The 19,458-nt window shown below is 42.4% G+C and overlaps 1 protein-coding gene and 1 pseudogene across 1 annotated transcript in view; one reads left to right on the top strand and one right to left on the bottom strand.

The window, feature by feature from the left end:
* Positions 1 to 19,458, top strand: part of Sdk1 (sidekick cell adhesion molecule 1) — a 935,030-nt gene that overhangs the window by 164,162 nt on the left and 751,410 nt on the right. The gene's annotated exons all lie outside the window — the stretch shown is intronic.
* Positions 16,727 to 17,016, bottom strand: LOC119825020 (annotated as a pseudogene).

Raw genomic sequence — 19,458 nt, forward strand, 5'->3', positions numbered from 1 at the left:
ACACAATATGGCCCTAACAGGAATGAGCAGACATGCATTCACAGCAGCAGAAAAAAAATTAATGACTCAGAGTCTGGTTAGGATAAGGGAGTTAAGCTTCAGAGGGATTTTGTGCTTCCTCTCCCCTGGAAAGTTAGAATGAAAACTTGTTTGTTCTGGCTTAGTGATTCTCTTGAGTGACGCTGGGGAACATGCTTCTGACTTCTTTCCAAGTGTTTGGAGGCTACCAAGAAAGGATAGATCAGCACAGAGACTGCCTGGGGTTCTTCACTGGTTGTGAGAGTGGCAGCTACTTGTGTGGCTATAGAGCCACTAAGAACCAGGAGACTGACTTTGTCAGTTTGAGGGTGTGGTCCTTGTTGCCTTACTCGGAAGTGCACATCCCCCCGCTCCCTCCCCCCATTTATGATATAATTGTTTTCAGTGTTTCTCCCACATACATAAGACAATGCTGCAAGTTTGGTCTTAACCATCAAATGCAAGTTAGAGGTCTTAGAAGAACGTGCCCTGTGCTTACCTATTTATTTGCTCTGTCTGTTGTTTTTCCTCTTGTTCCATAATGCTCAGAGTCTTTGGTCGCGTCCCATCATCAGAACTTTCAGGATTGGTTTGCTAGAGAAAGCCTCTTTTCATTCTCCTTCCATTGAGAATGCTTTGATTTCATCTTGGAGCATGAAGGATAATTTTGCTGGATATACACTTAGTAGTTTGGCAGTGTTTCCTTCAGCACTTGGGAAATGTATGTCTTTCTTCTGACTGCCTTGTGTCTGATGAGAGGGTCTCTGCATTTTAAACCATTTATTCTTTTGGGGTTTTAGCTAACTTTAAAAAAGTTACTCTTTCTCTCTCTCTCTCTCTCTCTCTCTCTCTCTCTCTCTCTCTCTCTCTCTCTCTCGTGTGCAGTGCACAGGTGACAGACTGAGGACATTCAGTGGGAATTTCTTCTTCCACCATGTTGGTCCTGGGGATGCCTCCATCCACTGAGCCATCCCACTGGACGTGAATGTGTATTCTTTAGATAATATCTCATTTCTTTCTCAGAGCTTCCAAGACACTTGATTTGTCTTTAGTTTTCCAGTGTTTGTGTTTGCCCTCTTTGAGGTTCACTTAGCTCTCTAAACTGGGACTACACTTCAGTCCTATGTGTTCTTTCTTTTGTTCTCCATAGTTGAGTCCATCCACTGAATAGTTTATCTCTGTATTATCTTTCACATCTATGATTTCCATTTATTCTCTCAATTTTCTTGTTATTCTTGAAACTTTTCATCTATTTGTTTCAAGTGTATTTAAAAAGCACTTGAAAATTACTGGATAATTCTTTGAAAGTTTTTTATTATTATGTGTAATAGAGAGTGTGGGTGTGCCCATGCTATGGTGTGTATGTGTGTGCACATGTGCTGAGGGGGGCATCATAAGATAATGTTTGAGTGTCTTCCCTAGAATGCCAGGAGTCAAATTCAGGTTGCTAGACATTCATGGCAGTGCTTTTACCCACTGAGCAGTCCTGCCTGCCATGTTTTTTTTTTTTTTTTTTTGAGACAGGGATATCTTATGTAGCCTGGGGTAGCCTGGAACAACTCATTTCTCCTGCCTCTACCCACAAGTGCTGTACCACCATGCCTGTTATTTTCTAGAAAATTCCACCATCTTCCTCCTCTTGGTATTGGCATCTGTAAATGTATTTCCTCATTTGGGATCCCCCTCCCCATTTTTGATTTAACAAATGACCTTTTAAAAATTCTGGACATTTTAGCAACTTTCTCTCTCTCCTCCCCCCTCGTACACACATACATATATACACACATATATACACATACATAAATATTGTGAAGTGGGGGCACCCTTGTGATGCTGCCGGATTTAGGATGAGGGTAGTTTATGGTTCCTATTCCACCTTTGTTGAGACCCAGAGGTCTCTTCACTGCCATCGTCTTGTCTGTGAGCGGGAGGTCACCTTGTTACTGCTCCCCATGAAGCTTTCATTGTCAGAGCAGGTAGGGAGACATCCTTGTTGTGGGATGCTGGTAGGGAGAAGGGCACCTCTTGCCTATCAGGAGGCAGTGGAGATAATGGTAGTGACACAGGGTGGAGAGAGGAGGGATGTGATAAAACTGTGTGGTAATGAGAGCCGGGCTCCTTTGCTCTTTCTCATCACTCCAGGAGGTAGAAGGACACGATGATCCAGCAGAGAATGGGAGGGAGTCTGAGCTGCCATCTTGCTTTGCTAAAAGAATGGCCAAGGAAGAAAGGTTTTTTTTTTTTTTCTTCCAAATTTCATGTCTTTGTAGCTTGACTTTTATTTTTGGTCCTTTGACTGGAAAGAGAAATTTCCTCCCTAGGAGTTTTTGGTCTGCTCTTGATCCTTTGTGGATGCTATCTTCTCCAGCACTGTCTAATTACTTTCCTGTTGCCATGACAAATTATAGAAGAAAGCCATTTAATTTGGGGCTCAGGGTCCCAGAGGGTTAGAGTACATGACCATATTTCATGGAACCTGGCAGCATACAGGCAGGCTTGGCACTAGAGTAGTAACTGAGAGTTTACATCTGACCCACAAGCTGGAGGCGGTGGCGGCAGCATGGTGGGGGTAGGGTGGGTGGTTTATGAAAATTAAATTAAACTGAGTCTGTTACAGTGGGACACACTAGGTAACAGGGAATGGCATGGGCTTTTGATACCTCAAAACCAAAGCCCACTCCCAGTGACATGCTTCCTTCCACAAGGCCACACCCCCTAATCCTTCCCAAAGAGTTCCACCATCTGGGGCCAGATATTCAAATACATGAGCCTATGGGGTCAGTCTTGTTCAGACCACACAACATCTCATCTGGAATAAGACCAAAAGAAAATACAGGGACCATGCCCTTACATGATAGTCACACCCCCGGGGCTTCTCCCTCCTTTTGGTTGCTCTTTTGTCTTTTGTACACTGCCCAGATGCTTTAGCTGTACATATGGCAAAGAGGGGGGGGGGCATCTATACTGCTTTGCTCAGAAGGCAAAATTTGGTAGCTTTTAAAATTATTATGTTTCTTTCAGAGTAGTATTGAGTCAGTTTTGACTGTACTGGTTTTATATCTTTAGTGGGTTTTGGTTTTTGAGATTTTATACCTTAGATATAAATCTTAAATTTTGTTAATTGACATTACTGTAACTTGTTGATCACTTGCTCTGGGCTTGGCAAGCTGTTTCCTTTCTCTAATCTCTGCAAAAGCTTTAGTGGTAGGTTGTGCTCTGTGTTTTGTGGGTACGAAATCCAAGGCTCCTGGAAGCACATTAATCCCAATCATGAAATTAGGAAATATTAGGTGATAAGCCGAGAGCCATATTGTTTTAAAATAGTTAAACTTTGTCTGTTTCACATAGTTGCAGGAAAGTTGAATAAAGCCTTGGAGATGGCATATATTCCACAAGCCCCTCCCCCAGTTTCTCGTAGTTTTTTTTTTTTTTTCTAATTTGGCAAATGGTGTAAATGCCATCTTAAAAGACAGTCTACCTAAGAGCCCCTGAATGCACTCCAGAAGCTTTATCCTGTTAGTTATTGGGATCAGTACAACTCCCTCGAGCCTCTATGTTTAATTTCCTTGGGTAGATTTTGCCTAGTACGTGATAGCATAGTGTTTGTAGAACAAGCTAATGATGACTTTAAACAATGGTTGTTTTCACACAAGATTAAACTCCATTATGATTCAACCCCTAAGACATAAATACCGTCAAGTTGCAGTGCCATGTAAAGCTTGGTTACTCTCCCAGGGCATTTGATTTAAGCATCAGGTGTTTCTGGATGTTGATCTGGGTAGCCACGTGGGTTTGTCTGTGAGATTGTCGCCTTGTTGTGTTTCTTCTCCTCAGCATCCTTCGCAGACTGAGCAGTTGCTTGGTCTGTCTCTTTAGGTACCACATAATCGATAGGACAGCACTGAAGGAAAATGCTGAGGAAAGGACAGCTGAGCTGCACGAGGGGATATTTAATGGAGTGATCTGGAATATCAATGAGCTGGATGGGTAATGGCTTTAGGTTCATAGTTTTCTGCAAAGCATGGGTGATAGAGTTCTGAACTTGAAATCTCATTACAGTCTCCATGTAGAGGCAGAATAAATCTCATTAGAAAGACTTCTATATGCAGCAGGGCTATAACTCAGTGTTCTTTCACGTCTGTTCTCACGTGTTAAATACCATACATTAACCTACATTCAGGGAGATAATATTTTTTGTCTTTGATATTTTCTTTATTTAAAAAGTTAAGTAACCCAGTCGTAACAGTGGAAATATCTATGGAGCAGACCTTTCCTCTCGCAGCCTGGGCTCCATCCTTCCTGCCTGCAGTTTGAACATTGTAGCATGTACCTTTTCACATCCTTATCCATGCTCAGCCCGCCACATGCGAGTTCTCCTGTACGCATCATACATCTACAGGACTTCAATAATGATTACATGTCTCATAGGTGGGCCTTTATACACACTTGTCTGCCAATGGCTTCCCTCCCTCTCATTCTTCCGGGACAGTAGCTATAGATCGGTCATTTAAAGTTAACTGGAGACGTTCTATGGTATGGATTGCTAATTTACCCACTTATTTGTTATTGATGAATGTTTGGGTGGCTCTTGTGGGGTTTTCTCTTTGTTGCCATTGCAGTGAGGCAGTCAACGTCTTTACTTGCATATCTCTGTTCTTGTTGAATAATGCTTTCCTTTCAAGAAGGTAGATTTTTGGTAACGGCGTGGATAGGTCAAAGGAAATGTGTGCTTACTTTTGCATACATACTGATTGATTTCTTGTCTATTTATATTTCTATATTATAGAAATATCTATTTCTATATATTTCTTGCTACAATTTGAGTTTTTGAGAGTATTGTAAGATCCTTACAACATCTTTAACAGCACTGCCTACTGATCTTCTCACCTAATGGGCTGGGTGAAAATGGGAACTCATTGTTGATTTAAACTGCGTTTTTTTGCGTGGTATGAAGCTGAATGTTTTTCATGTTTATTAACTGATTCAGTCTTGTCTTCTGTGAATTTCTTTCTTATATATGGTACCTAGTTTTCTGTTGAATTGTTTTTTATTTATCAATTTGTAAGACTACTATAAATGTTGCAGGTAACTCTGTGATGGCTGATCCATTCAAATTTTCTTTGTATGTGTGTGTGTGTGTGTGTGTAGGCCAGAGATCAACATAGTTGTCTCCTTTTATTACTCACTGGCTTGTCTTTTGAGAAAGTCACTCAGTGAGCCAGGGCTCCAGGAATCTATCTGTCCCCTCAGCATCCTGTCCTCCCCTCCTCAGTGCCATGGTTGCAGACTCACATCCGCATATCTGACTTTCTGTGAGTTCTAGGGTTTGAACTCTGGACCTCATGTTTTCACAGTAGGTACTTGCCAACTGAGCCATCTTCCCAGCCCGAATTCTCTTTATCTTTTTCTCCAGCAAGTGACTTTGCAATTACCGCTCTTGAATATGTATATAAGTCATCAACTTTCCCGCCTCTGTCGTAATGCCTTTCCAGCCCTCCTTAGCTCTATAAAATATTGCCCTAAATTCTCCTACCCTTTTACTTTTATGTGAAAGTTTTTAATTTACCTCAAAGAGTCTTTGGTTTGTGGTGAGATGTAGAAGGCAAGCTTTGCTTTCCTGGTTGTCTAGCCATTTATTATGCTAATGCCATTTTGTAAACAGACATCCTTTCTGCTCAGAATTTAAATGCCATGAGTATTTTTTAAAAATATTTAAATGATTACATTTCTTCCCAAGCTTAACCCATTTTCAGTAAGGTAATGACTTTTTAAAAGCAGGATTTAGTAAATTGAAAAGGTTATTTCTCTTTGCTCAAAATGTCAGATGCTACCTGATACTCTTTATTGTTGCTGACTAAAATTACAGTGCAGGAAGGATTATCGCTGTGCACAAATCCACAGTCAGGATGTAGCCTCACAGTTTAAAGAATGGGCTAAAGAAGGGGGGTGGTAAATTTGGGATAATCATCCAGTCTTTCTTCAAAAGCAATGGTAGGCAAACACTGTGAGGAAAGGCATCGATAAGAAAGCAGGCCTACTTATTTTCAGATTGGTGAGAAAGGAGGCTTCATCCGAGTTTTTCCTCCTCTCGTGACACACGTCGTACAGGGGTGGCTCTGCAGATAGGACTGGATGAATGCTCGGTCCTGGAGAGCCTCAAAGTTGCACCTGTGGGGAGCTCTAGAGCCAAGCCTCCTACTTTGCACTTTTATTTTGGGTTCACATTTTCCATATTCCCTGCACAGAGAGAGCAGATCCGGATGCAGCCGACTTTCATTCAGTGTGGAAATAAGTCTCTGAACTGGTGCTAAAATCTTATGCTCCCCAGATCTTCTTGTTGAGGAATGTCAGTTGGATTTATCTGCCATCATACAAGTGATGAAGTAGCTTCAGTATGTCTGTCTCATCAGAAGGGTGCTGGAGGAATTGTATCCATTACAGATTTGAGAGGATTTCGGTATCTACAGCACTGTCATAATGACAGATCTTTGTCGTAGTTAGACATGGATTGTAGAGTACAAAGGACTTTTTGCTGAACAGCTTGAATGTCAAGCAGTAGGGACGTGGACAAATGTATGATGCTACATATCTAAAGAAGGGATAGTATGTGGTCATTAGATAGCGTTTTTGATGAGCCTTTATTGTAGGTATTCTCTCAATTCTATTGCACAATATAAGAGTATCTATAGTGACTGTCCAACCTTTAAACTCAAAGGTGCCAAGAAGCAGGGATGACTCCAGGGATTCCTTTGCTCATTCCTTTGTTTTGTCAACAATTATTTACTATATGTCAGCTCTGTGAGGCTCCCAGGAGCTAAAACAAACAGCAGTCTTTACCCTTTTAATTTACAAGATAGAAGACAATGAGGCATCCTGGCAACGCTGAGTATTTAACAAGTGCCTGCTCAGGACATTGTGAGAATGCAGAAGAGAAGAGGGTTGATGGGCCCTCCTGGAGGATGTTGACAGTAGTGACAAGCTAAGAAAGAAAATAAGAGAAAAATAAAGGATTTACCCAGGCAGCAAGGTGAGGAGGATTCTTAGGAGGGAAACTTCCAGATAAAGGTGGATAGTGACTGCACATGCTAAAAATAGCTGCCTGAGGCTTATGAAGTTCTGGAAGACACAGCCCTTTGTATAAGCACACTTACCCGTGTGAGGGATGATGTGGGCAGTTTGGTCGAAAGAAGGCTCACATAGAACAGGAGATGCACTTGTTCTGAGGGGCCTTCAGGTAGCAATGAGCTCAGCTCTGCGCTGAAGTGGAGCAAAGCTTGGATGAGGTGCTGTAGACCCACAGCAGCATAACTGGGTGAGAGATGCTGTGGGTGAATGAATGGGACCCCCTGGGAAGTAGCATTGCTCAGCTTGGGGTGTAAAGAGAAGAAGAGTATCCACAGTGACACCCAAATTTCTGGCTTGGAACAAGTGGGTGTATAGGGATTTGGTCCATGAAATCAGAGGGAGAGGTGAGTTTGGGGATAGAAAGGTACTGCATTCTGTTTTGTACTTTGATTTGAAGCCTTTAGCCAGTGGGGAACTGGACGGGTGTGACCCGGGGATGTGAGAGCACTGGAGAGCTGATGCTGTCAATCAATATTAGGAGTGGTTTTTAACAATGGGAAAATAGGAAATCTCTACACAGTATCAGCTCATGGGAGAAGATGAGGACTGAAGGACTGATGGGCAAGGATAAAGCTCCCAGGAAGGTGGCTAAGAAGGGGCAGGCTGGAGGCAGGCAGGAAGCAGGCAAAGCCATTTTGTACAAGGCAGAAGGGGAAGGAGGCTTTCCAGCTAAATCTCTTTGGAGGTGTCTGTTGGACCTGGCAGCCCAAAGGCTGTTGGTGATGCAGGCAGGGGACTGTCCTGAAGTATTACTGAGAGATGGTGGCTCTCAGGGGCTGAAGAGAATGAGATGAAACAGAGATAGCACATTGTATATTCTTTTCCTCTGGGTGGGCTTGCCAAGTAGATAGTGAAGTAGCTAGAAAGCCATGACACGAAATGGAGAGGCAGCCGTGTTTAAGATGAGTGAGATTTGCACAGTATCCTGTGTGGGGAATGGAGAGAGTGGAGGTGTAGGAGACAAGGAAAGCAAGGAGGGAGCAGGAGCTCTAAGAAACGAACCCTGAGCCAAGAGAGGAAGAGGGGAGTAAGGACAGCCGGGTGTGGGTCAGGGAAAGGACTGGGTCACTGTATTTTTCTTAGAATTAACAGATACTTTCTGAGGAAGGCCCAATCCCAGTCAGGGACTTGAGGGACCAGAAAGGGTGGTCTGCAAATGATCACTGTCCAGGGTCCCACCAGAGAGTCAGAGGCCATATCAGAACCAAGCAGATCGCATTTCACTCCCATTACGCATCGCTGTGTGAGATGTTTATGGCGAGCATCTGTTTAACAGAGAACGGAGTGACTTTCAGAAGCCTGAGCTATAGTAAATATTTGATTAACAATACACGTATGAAATTAAACAGCTCTGCCCGCCTCCGTGGGTTCTGCTCTGCCAAAACCATTTGGTTTTTCTCAAAATGTTCACATTGCTCTTTCTCCCAACTAACTATAAACACTTAACAGCCAATTGTATATGGCCAGCGAAGCCAGCAGAGTCAGGGAGAGGATTAGAGTGCACACAGGTGCTGCTTTGGGCTGTAGCCAAGAGCACAGGCCACCGATGGGAGTGTTAGCAGAGCATGCAGGCTCTGTTCGGAGCTCTAGCATATTGAAATTTTTTTTTCGAGAGAAAGTAATTTGTTGACAACTCATTAAAGTGAATAAACTTGTGTTTTAGAACCAAGAACAGAAGCTGGAACCTTCCATGAATTAAGTCATGTAAAGTTTCAAGGGTTATTTAAGCTGACTTTGGTGATTAAAATAAATTATAGATGCCTTTGTCGCCTATCAGCTCAGCATATTTTGGGCATTTGTTATGCCATTTTTTTTTTCTTTACAGAACAGTTAGGATTTCATCTCATCTCCTCAGAGTAAATGGTTGCCTTATTAAGGGCCGGGAGGATGCTAGCTGTCCCAAATTCTTAGATGCCGGTTCTGTTTATTGCCTTGGTTGAGAGCCTGGTTGCTTGCTGTCACTCTGGAGGCAGTGACTGATAGTCGAGACTGACAGGTGGTGAGTGCTGTCTCCTTACATTAGTCGCAGGGACTTACTAATTTGCTTAGGAATCAGGAGGGAATTCTACTATTATCATCTCCGGAATAAAGCTTCACCCTGTGACTGTTAGCTCTGAAATGCTATAAAGTAATGAAAATGCATTAGTAAGGAGTTGAGTCCTTCACGACTAAAATGTCACATTGAGAAAACTACTAGCTTTGAAATTCTTTTCTCATGGCAGTTGTAGCAACTGTACAGGAGTGCTGGATGGGCCCACAGTTTATCTTATTTGACAAGTACCTGGGTAGTTCTGATAAACAACAATGTTGATTTTGGAGTAGAGCTCTCTTTTTGCACTTAAAGTAGATTTACTTTATTTTTATTGATGTATATGTGTATGAAATGTTGTGTGTATGTGTACACGCACATGGGTGCCTGAGGAGATCAGAAGAGGGTTCCAGATCCCCTGGAGCTGGGGTTACAGATGAGTGTGAGCCACTTGACATGGGGACTGGGAATCGAACTTAGGTCCTCTGGAAGAGCAAAAACCCTCTTAACTGCAGAGCCACCCGTCTATTCCCCCATTGAACTTTTAGGCCTGCAGTCAGTGTGGGATGACATCTAGCATCACAGGGTATAGGCCAGGCTGTTCTTGAATCCGTGAACCTGGTGCTCAGCATCCTCAGTGCTGGAATCCCAGGCGTATGCAGTCACGCCCAGCACCTTTAAAGGACCCGGAAGGCAGTGAGTCCACACTCCTAGAGCAGAGATTCAGGTGCATGTGTTAGCTGCTTGTTTGGATTAGTCGGAGTCTGAAAATTAATCTCATTCATTGTTTGATTTTACTCCAATTTATGTCTGGGGTGTAGAGAAGATAAGAACCAGGGAACTTTGAGGACTTTTACAGATTACATGGATTTTCTGTTTGTGCTGAGCACCGAGCATTTCCTAGCACTGTTGGCTTTTCCTGAGAGCCTGCTTTCCAGTCACTCATCAGCAGCTGCCTTTTAGCTTCTTGGAGAGGCCTGGGCCCAAGGGTTGACTGGTTGCTGGCTTATTTGGATCTCTTACTCTGTAAAATTTGGAGGTACCATGAAGTAGGACTAGATAAATATAGTGTATATGAAGGAACAATCAGGTCTCCAAATAAAATCTTGATCTAGTTTCTGAAAATGAACCCGTTTTCTGGAGTGTCGCCTCTCTCATTCATTTTAACATCCTCATGGTTTTCCTTGTAACTGTCCCTTTACAGTGTCACTGTTGTCCATTAACATATTCATTGTTTCTGTGCTTCCTGGTCCTGTTCATTGTGTGTGTGCAGGTGCTGGTTCTCTGTCCTGCATCACAATATCAAATAGTTCCATTACCCAAGGGTCTCCGAGCTGTCCCTGCACAACCACCCTTTCCCCAGCCTCCAATCCGTTGCAATAACAGATTTGTTTTCTGCTTCTATGGTTTCATCATTTCAAAAATGTAACTGTATGTCACCTTTAGGGATTTGCTGTTTCGGTTGGCATTGCCTTAGAAATCACAGGCGTTGTGTCTGTCTGTATTTATTGGTTTATACTGTTGAGGAAAGCTCCACGGCACGGAGGTACCAAGACTTGGTCAGCCAGCTGCCCTTCTGAGCACACCGCAGTCTTTCTAGAATTGGCTGTCACCAGTGAGGCTGTCTGAACTTTTATATACAGTTTTTATAGGGACAGAACCTTCTGGTTCTTTGGGATGAATGTCTAAGAGTATAGTTGCTGGTTGGTATAGTAATTTTATGGTCACCTTTACAAGAAACTGCTCTGGTATGTGCCATTCTACTGTTCATTTTAGCAAATACATGATCGCTGCCATCTCTCTGCATCCTTGACAGTATGCAGTACTGCCATCTTGGTCTAGACATTGTCTTAGTTAGGGTTTCTATTGCTGTGACGAGACACCATGACCACAGCAACTCTTAGAAAGAAAACTTTTAATTTGGGTGGCTCACTTACAGTTTCAGAGGTTCAGTCCATTATCATCATAAAAGGAAACATGGCGGCATGCAGACAGACATGGTGCTGGAGTAGTAACGGAGAGTTCTACATTTTACATGCAACAGAAAGTTAACTGAGACACTGGACAGTATCCTGAGTATAGGAAACCTCAAAGTTCACCCCTGCTTCCTCCAACAAGGTCACACCCACTCCAACACAGCCACATGTCCTAATAGTGCCACTCCCTATGAGATTATGGAGGCCAATTACATTCAGACTGTCATAGATTTCTAGGTATGTAGGTTCTTTTTAGCAATGGTTTCAGTCTGCATGTCTCTGGTGGCTATGGGTGTCAAGTGCCTGTCCAGGTCATTTTTTTTTCATAGAATTTTGTTGATTCTTTATATAGAATAGACACTGCTTTTTAAAGATTTATTTTACTTTTGATCACGTATGCACATGTGTGTCTATGTGTCTATACATACAGGTTAGTGCAGAGGCATACATAAGTCAGAAGAGGGTGTGGTAGCTCCTGGAGCTAGATTTACAGGTCCTTGTGAGCCACCTACCATGGGTGCTGGGAAACAAACTCAGATGCTTCGTAAGAATACTACAGGCTCTTAACCACTGAGGATATCTCTCCAGCCCCTTGAGACTGATTCTTTGAGGGTTACAAGGTAGAGCTGTCTTTCAGGCTTTTAACAGCAAATATAAATCTGGATGAGATCCAATGAACCAACTCTTCCTCTATGGGCTTGATTTTAGTGTTAGCTATAAAAACTCTTATGTTTTTGAGACAGAGTCTCATGTAGCCCTGTTCAACCTGCCTGCCTCCACTTCCCCAGCACGAGAATTACAGGTTTTGGCATCCAAGCCTAGTTTCAGTCCAAGAACTACTTACTTGTTCTAGTTCCTATGGATGTCTTTTAACCCCCCATAAAAAAACCGTGTAATATTAAACTTTACACTCAAGTCTTTGGTTCATTGGGGTTTATTTTTATATGGGATATCAGATTTAGGCCAAGTCTCTTTGTTGTTTTTTCTTGGCCAATGTCTCTCCAATTGTGGCAGCACTCTGTTGGAAGCCATTTGTCACTGACTTTTTTTTTTTTTTTTGCATCTTTGCAAGGTTGTGTGGAGTACATTCACGTGTTTATACTGTTAGGATGTCTGTCCTTCATTGATCTGTGTTTCTCCCTCCATCACAAAAGGCAGACTGATGGGCAAAGCTGTGATGCAGGCCCACTGTCTCCTTTCTTGTCAGTAGACATAGGTACTATACATCTATAGATTTCTTTGCCTTCTTATATAAATTTTTAACTAGTCTTGTCTATACCTCCAAAAACTCATGTTGGAATTTGTGTGTGAATTTTAGAAAATCAAAGGACCAGTTTGGAGACTTGACATTTCCTGAGTAAAAGTTTGCTTACCACCAATCCTTTTGTTTTTCCTTGTCTCAGAATGTTTTTAACTGTTCATTCCTCAGTGGTAATAATTTCTTTGATAGCAAACTCTTGGTTGATATCATTTTTTCCTTTTAGATCTTAAAATAAATGTGTCAAAAATCTTGTGGCTTTCATGGTTTCTGTTGAGAATTCTGCTATTATTTGAATTGTTATTCCTCTCAGCGTAATATGCTGTTTCACTGAATTCAATAATTTTTTCTTTTTCTTTCATTTTCATTATTCTTGGTATGGATTCCTTAGTGTTCACTTAAATTCTTGACAGTATAATTCAATGTGTTTTGCTAAATTTACAAATTATTTAGCCATTCTTTCTTCCAATATTCTTTTGATCCCTCCGGCTTTTATGATTTTCTTTTGCAAGAGAATATATAATATTGTTTGTGTGTTCTATGGTTCTGTGATCACTGCTTTAAAGTCTTTGTCAGAATCTAGTCCAGCACATGTATCTTGGTGTCAGTTGACGGCTTTTTTTCCTCACACCTATTTTCTTGGTATTTGGTATGTCTGTGATTTTTAAATGTCTTAGACATTTTGACAGTCCTGTTAGGAGGCTTCTGGTCCTAGGGCACCCTGGTCTTAGATGACAGTTACCCTATCTACATTAGTGCTAGGCCTGTTTGCTAAGTGCTTCTCTGAGTTGCTTGACTGGCTATTGGGCAATTTGTTCTCTCATGTTCGTCTGTCTAGACCCCTCTGTCCTGGTGACTGTATGGGCAGAGGTCCTGGAAAGGGTGTTGCTCTGGCTGTTCTCCTCAGGAAGTAACTTGAGTTCTGCAGTACCTGTGCTCCTCTGGTTGGTGTCACCAATCTCCTTTTCTGTCCAGGAGGAATGACCCTGCCTCAGGGCTTTGCTTTGGAGTTGGAAGATGCTGGCTGTCATTTGCTCTCTTAGTTGGAATACAGAGAAAACTCTCTAAAAATGCCCCCCCCCAATTCTGTCATTTATTACGTTATATTTTTGAGGCAGTGTCTCATTGAATATCTCTGGCTGGCCTATAAATCAGTTGGCAGACCAGGCTGGCTTCATATTTTCAGAGATCTGCCTGACTCTGGCTCCCAAGTGCTGGGATTGCAGGCACGAGCTACCATACCAGGCCAATCTTGCTGTTTTTGCCTTGTTTCCTTCCCTCTACCTTTTAGTTTTTTTTTTTTTTTTTTTTTTGATTTAGTTTTAGTTTAGTTTTGTTTGGCTTGGTGGGGTTAGAATCGTTGATTGTTCTCTCTCTCTCTACCTTTCTCTCTCTCTCTCTCTCTCTCTCTCTCTCTCTCTCTCTCTCTCTGTCTCTCTCTCTCTCCCTCTCTCTACTACATGCTCTTTTCTACACTTTCTTCTCCCAGTTTCACACCTTTGATTAAATTACAGTGTGGCTCTTACATCTTATGAAGATTTTTGTTCATAGCTTGTCACAGCTATGGAGCCACTGGCTAGAAGGAGAGTTCTCCACAGGTGTTTTACTTGATTCCAGATTGATAGTTAATCCCAAAGCTATGTATAATTCAGCTTAATAAACCCAAACATGTTGGCTGGCTTATTCCTGTGCTCCTCCTTCTCCTCCTCCTCCTCCTCTTTCTTCTCTTCTTCCTGTTCTTCTTTCCCTTCCTCCCCACCCCATGTGTCTCCCTCCAGGAACGATGGCCTGTCTCTGCTGTCCCCAGGCCTTCTGCTGAGCATTATCTCAGAGTTCCCTGACCCCGCCACTCCACCTGTCTCTCTCTGGGTCTCCCACAGGGTCTCTCTGGTCCCAGATTCCACGTCTCCCTCCTTCCTGTTCCACTTCTCGTCAGTTGAACTCCTACCTCTCGAGACTTTTCCACTGGATTGGGTGCAGGTGGCAGCTGTTGAGATGCTCTGGCTCTTTGGAACCTGTCTTCATCTCCTTGTCATGGTTGTCTAGGTTTATATTCTTGGTTGGAAGTCTCTTTCAGAATTTTCCGTGGAGCCCGCTGCCTCCCAAGTCTCCAGTGGTTCTATTAAGATGCGAAATGGCGTTATTTGTGGGTCATCTGTGCCTTTTCCGCGTCTGAATACTTTTAGCCACTTCTCTTTATCTTTGAGGTTTTGAAATCTTAGGTTGATAACCTCACTGCGGCACTGGGCTGGGTCTTGCTTCGGCTCTTTGATCTCAAAGAAACATGGTTTCTTTCTTTCTTTCTTTTTTTTTTTCCTGAAAAAAAATGTATACTATTTCTTATTTTCTCTTTTGTCTGTTTCCTGGTTTTTGAAACTCTAATAGAAACTGAGCTTCAAAGGTAGAAGGACTTTTGCTGTTTCAGTTCACTGTTTGTTCCCAGAGCCTCCAGCAGTGGTCCTGAAGGGGAGGAGCACCATACAGCAAGTGCACGGTTGCCTGGATGAAAAGCCGCGAGGAAGAGCTCCTGCCTGGAAGTTAAACCTCCTGCTTTTATCTACAAAATTTCCTTTAAGTTCTTCTCCTGTCTGCCCTGTGAGATACCTTCCGCAGACCCCGCCCCTTTCCCATTGCGTTCTCTTCTAATCAATTATTTCTGAGGCCTCCTGTCTCTCTTTGTAAAGCACACTTTAGAGTTATCAAAAATAGAAAACTGTCAGTGGACAGTGCAGCCGGGCTCAGTTTTCCACACGCTAGAAGGCTGAGATCAAGTTTTCTTTTTCTTATCTATAGAAACCGTGTTTGAGGCGGTATCACTGCTGAAATGAGCATCCTCCTTCCAGTGTGTAGCACGCTTGCTCCAGTCAGGTGGCTGTTGAATGGACTCTTCCACAGCAGGGGTCCTGGTTCGCCGGCTGCTTGGTCTGTAAGCCTCTTCATCACCTTATACGCTTCATGTTTGGTAATAAAAGTTCTTGAGATTTGTTCTTCAAAACTATCACGATCGTTGCTGGTCTCTTAGAATTTCCAGTAGGTTTGCAGAATCAATGTCTCAGATCACACGCAGCACACATACAGTCTGGGATTGCCTGGACCACATAGATGGCATTTCACATCTTCATTGTATGGTCTTTTAATCTGTGGCTTCGGTATGCTTTTACATTGTAGTGTTTGCATTTTTTCTAAACAAATTGTATGGAAGTTTGGTGTATTTATTCACAAAAGCACCTTGTTCATATAATAAGAATTTGATATTGTAGTAAGATTTTATACCTCTTTTTTCATAAGATACACAGTCACTTTGTTTTTTGTACAAAATCATTTCTTAAAATGATTTTGGTTCTAAACAGTTGAGTCCCTCACATCTTTCTCCTGTGTGTATGTTTAACTTTAATGTTGACTGGTAGTTTCTGTGGGCTAGAGCCCCAGTGCCATGGGAACCCGGGCTCTTCCTGCTTCTTGTTGATGCTTGTTACAAGGGAGAAAAGAAATGCTTGCAGATTGCATTTGTTCTCTTATGAAAAACTAAGCCGGGGAATTTCTTTCCAGGCTCTGCCCCTTTGTTGCTTTCAGCATGGGTGTCCTGCAGGGCTGTCGCTAACCTCATCTGTGAGATCCTTTAGGGTACTCTAGACCTGCCATGATTCATAACTTGGGCCTGAGGCTTTGGCATCCTCTTGGCTGCTGCTACTTGAACTGATTAGGGTTGAGCAGAGGTGAAGGGGGAGCAGTGAGGGGAAAGTGGAGGTGGGGGGGACATTGTATAGGCAAAGAAGGGGTCTATTGAGATTTCTCACTAATTTATTATTTTCTAAAACATCCCTGCTTCTTGTTCAACAAAGCATGGTTTTTGTTCTATATTGCTTTTGTCTAACATTTGAAATTTAAATGAGTTTGGCTATTCCTTTTGAAGCCTGTGTTTTGTTGTTTGTTGCAATGCAATGATAGTTAAGATGGTAAATGGCATTACTGTTACCCTAAACTCCTGCATCCTTAACTTGCTTCAGGCATAATAAACACTTATTTCTCTTTGATGGAAAAATACTCCCTAACTTTCCCTCAGTCAAATAGAATGAGGACAATGACAAGAGCATATGGGTCCCTGCCTGCTTGACATAGGTGTATTACAGATGAGTAAATTATGCTTTCCAGAATAATATTTAGAAAAATAAATGAATGAATTGATCATTTTATTATAGGGTTTAATTAGTGAAGTGTTCATTTATAGGAACTCAAATTCTGGGTTAATGATATAACGTCTACTCAATAGCACCAAAAAGTTGGGGTTAAATATAGACTTTCTTTTTTTTAAAAAAAAAAAAAACAATACAAATGTTTTATTTAATAGTCGCAGGTCATCATAGGCCAAGTGGTGGATACTCAGGACCCAGCAGGAAGGTCAGCGCAACCTCCGAGCCTCCCTTTCTGACTCCAATAGGGTGAGCACATCTCCCTCTCGAACGGGACCTTTGACGTTTCGGATGATGGAGCGGCTGGTGTCGTCCATAAATTGCACACGTACCTGCCGTGCACTGTCCCTGCGAACCGGTCCTGCCCAGCACTTTGGTTACCCTAGCGAGCTTGATGGGCTGCACGCGACTCGTGTCCATGATGGCGGCGATCAGGCGGAGAAGGACTTTCTTACTGATAATTAAAACTTTATGACTGATATTTACTTTTCCATGGGGTTCAGAGAGATGTTTGGAAATGTGCTTTGAGAGGAAGCACGGTGGTTATATAATTTAATAGTATGTCATAGAAACTGATGCATATCAAAATCTTATTCACACAGCTTCTAAATTTAGTGACTTGAATTTTTCCAGTTCTCTTTGTTGGGCCTATCCTTACTTTGTTATTTTAACTGAACGAATGTAACAGTTTTAAAGGAAATAGAAAAATCTGTGCGTGTGGCTTTGTTTAGTCATTTTGAATGAGCTAACTAAAAGGAATGTATTCGAGAGCTAAAATTAGCCCATTTATCATAAACTGGAGAATGGATATGAGAACATACTTTATAAACCACTTTAGGTTATCCAGTTTGCTCATTGCCCTGTTCCTTGTCATTTGGTATTTTAAAGTTCTATTTAAGACTAGATTTTTTGACTAAAGAGCAGTTTTTGAAAGCCATGTTTCTTTTTTTTTTTTTCTTTCTTTCTTTTTTTTTTTTTTTTTTGGTTTTTCGAGACAGGGTTTCTCTGTGGCTTTTTGGAGCCGGTCCTGGAACTAGCTCTTGTAGACCAGGCTGGCCTCGAATTCACAGAGATCTGTCTGCCTCTGCCTCCCGAGTGCTGGGATTAAAGGCATGCGCCACCATCGCCCGGCTGAAAGCTATTTTTCTTTTTGTAGTCTATTTCATGAATATTATAATGCCATGCATTGGTTGGTGTATTCTATAAGCCTTGGAGGGCATTCTAGCAATTTCTGGTTGGAAGTGTGCAAACTCTGTGCCCCCAGCAGCCGTCCCAAGTAATTTTGGGATTTACTAACTTGTCTTGACTATTGCTTAGTGCTGAAGCTTGTTTTCCAGTCCTTGTGACAGTTCTGTGACCTCCTTTCCATAATGTCCTTGTCTGTGTGACACAGCTGAGGACCTGAAGTCGGGTTTGTTCTTTCACACTGCCACCAGCAGTGGTGTGACCAGTGTGCCACGTCTCAGGTGACTCCCTCATACCTGTGGAGTCCTGTGTACAATAGTGAGAGTTGGGGAAGGATGTGAGGAAGTCATCAGACAATCCGGGGGACAGAGGAGTAACTGCTCTGATGTGGCTTTATGGTGTGTCCCAGTTTAAAACCAAGATTGGGCTCCTCCTGGTGCCCATTGGTTGCGTGTCTTTCTCTCACCACCTTACATTTCTGGGATTTCAATTTTGTCTCACAACTGCCTTTTTCCTTCCTATGTCCATCTTTTCATCTGGCAGTCTTCCTGTGTACACAAAAGGAACTGAAGCCATTGAGCCAAAACTAGATCCAACTTAGGCTTCCTCAAATTTGACTTTCTCAAACTTGCATGTACTTACATTTTACCTGGTCTTGTTAAATATTTAAGGTCTACGTCTCCACTTGGGTCTCGAATTCCATCTTCTGTCTTCTGGAGGAATGTGTGAGATCCTGTCCAGGACTCTCGGTGGCAGAAGAGCTCCTCCCTTCTCAGCCTTCCCTGTGCTGTCACCCTTCTTCTGCTCTTCCCTTTCCATCCAGGGCCTGTAGGAGGCATGGTCTCCATCTTTTCCCCCCAGCCTGTATCTTTCTAACCTGGCTTTTGCTTCCTTTATTCTCACAATTGCTCTTCAGACAGCGATCAGCGACCTGTGTGAAAACAGGCCCAGAAGAGGTCCGTGTCTCTGAATGTCTCAGTGGACTCCCCAGTTCTGATCTCTCGTGACTTTTGAAATGCTCATATCAAATCTTAGTTTTTCTTCCGAAGTGACCTGTGCCCTCAGTCTGTCCGTCAGTATGTGTCTGTGTCTGTTTCTTGTTCTTCTTCTTGAGACTAAAGGGCATCATCAGCTTTCATTAAATATCATGGTTGCCCAAAGTTAGTTCCTATTGGGATTCTATTCTTATTCTGTACTCTCTTCCTGGGTTATTTATATACATCATTTGAATTCTCTTTGTTGTATATTGATATCTCAAGAAGTTTATGTGAAACTCATCCTGTCTATCTACTATCAGTTTAATATTTTTTTTTATATATTTTGAAGGCATCACCAATGCCAGGTGTTCTAGACCACAGTAATCTGTCCAGTTGCTTGCGAGTTCTGTTGGGCTCCTTGCCCACAGGACCCCAGTTTACCACATTCCTGCTCCCAGGTGTCTATGAAGCGCATCTCTTCTCTCTGTCCCTCCTGCTGCCAGCTCATTCTATGCCATCAATCACTCCCCATTCCCTTGACAACTGTAGTAGTTATCTGACTGATCTCTTCTGTTTGCTGCTTTGACAACATTGTCTTTGAAAGACAAAAACACCTGTATACGCCTTGAGTTTGCCCTTGCTCTCAGATGCAGTCCTTAATGTAGATTATAAGGTATGAAGTTTCTTCCCTGGCGTGGGT

The sequence above is a fragment of the Arvicola amphibius genome, chromosome 10 (assembly GCF_903992535.2).
Source record: "Arvicola amphibius chromosome 10, mArvAmp1.2, whole genome shotgun sequence".
In the NCBI taxonomy this organism is placed as follows: Eukaryota; Metazoa; Chordata; class Mammalia; order Rodentia; family Cricetidae; genus Arvicola; species Arvicola amphibius.